Source organism: Elephantulus edwardii, unplaced genomic scaffold, assembly GCF_000299155.1.
Source record: "Elephantulus edwardii isolate Elephantulus edwardi_28Jun2011 unplaced genomic scaffold, EleEdw1.0 scaffold00220, whole genome shotgun sequence".
NCBI lineage: Eukaryota > Metazoa > Chordata > Mammalia > Macroscelidea > Macroscelididae > Elephantulus > Elephantulus edwardii.
Genome location: NW_006399970.1, coordinates 1,579,744 through 1,581,351, shown reverse-complemented (window position 1 = coordinate 1,581,351; position 1,608 = coordinate 1,579,744). Strand labels below are relative to the sequence as shown.

Sequence of the window (1,608 nt, the reverse complement as noted above, 5' to 3'; positions counted from 1 at the left end):
TAAACCTCAGTGCACTTTGTTTCTATTGCCTCAGTATTACTGGATTGAAGAATTGCTGCTTCTTGTTAGGAGGTTCATTTCATTTTCCATTACTCCCAACATCATACTCAAAGCACTGAGATTTTCAAGTGGAGTGTTTTGACATACACTTCAGTTTCTTTACATAATTTCTGTATTCACTTTTAAAAATTCTTTCATAACCCTCTTGAGTGTTTTTAACTTAATTAACAATGGCTCGAATGAACCGTCCAGCTCCTGTGGAAGTCACATACAAGAACATGAGATTTCTTATTACACACAATCCAACCAATGCAACCTTAAACAAATTTATAGAGGAACTTAAGAAATACGGAGTTACCACGATAGTAAGAGTATGTGAAGCAACTTACGACACTGCTCTTGTGGAAAAAGAAGGCATCCATGTTCTTGCTTGGCTTTTTGATGATGGTGCACCACCGTCCAACCAGATTGTTGATGACTGGTTAAGTCTAGTAAAAGTTAAGTTTCGTAAAGAACCTGATTGCTGTATTGCTGTTCATTGTGTTGCGGGTCTTGGGAGAGCTCCAGTGCTTGTTGCCCTGGCATTAATTGAAGGTGTAATGAAATATGAAGATGCAGTACAATTCATAAGACAAAAACAGCGTGGAGCTTTTAACAGCAAGCAGCTTTTGTATTTGGAGAAGTATCGTCCTAAAATGTGACTACGCTTTAAAGACTCCAATGGTCATAGAAACAACTGTTGCATTCAATAAAACGGGTGCCTGATAGTATTGCCTTGGAAGTGGAACTTGAAACAGGAACTCATTTGTTATGCATATTTACCAGCCTGTTAGCTTGGTGAATAAGTCTAATAAAGCTTCTGTAGGAGTATTGAAAAGCTGTTTAACCAGGCTACAAGTTGGACAGAATTTCAGCCTCCATGGTTGGGTTACAGTCAGCCTTCCTGGACAGTTAGCTAAGGTTTCTTAAGGTTCAGCATTTAAAATGTACTTATCATTTGTACCAATTGACTTTCCCTGAAATCATGAAAACTGTTATGAAACTTAAAATCTTTTCCCAATCCAGAATCTTACCGATACATAAAAAATTTAGACAAAGATTGGGTGGCAAAAATACCCAACACAATATTTGTATATTTTCAGTATCATACAAAAATAAAAAATCCTAGGAACTATGAACACTCTAGATCTTATGTAGTTTATTCCTTCAGTCATTCCAAACATTGAAAGGAGAACCTGTATGGTTATCTGCCTGCTCATGTTTTGTTTACATCTCCCACATTCATACCAGTGTACATCAGGTTTGTGTAACCATTGATTTTTACTGAATTTTTACCAAGTCTTAATAGTGATTATTTAATGTCTCTCTGTAAATCTCATTTTGTGCTTTTATGGAACTTCATTTTGAAAAACACATTATACAGAAGCACATGTCTTTAATGTCTCCAGACAAAAGGGGGAAAAAACGCCTTACATTTAATTTCATGTTTGCACTTTGGGGTGCAACCTAATAGGGAGGGCCTGGACAAAAAGAATGGGAGGGGCCTATTAAATATTTTTAGTAAAATGTTGCCTTTGTCTTGTGCAGAACATGTAGAAATATGCTCTT

The 1,608-nt window shown here is 36.4% G+C and overlaps 1 pseudogene; it reads left to right on the top strand.

The window, feature by feature from the left end:
• Window positions 1–230: 230 nt before the first annotated feature.
• Window positions 231–752, top strand: LOC102855567 (annotated as a pseudogene).
• The last annotated feature ends 856 nt before the right edge of the window (window positions 753–1,608 follow it).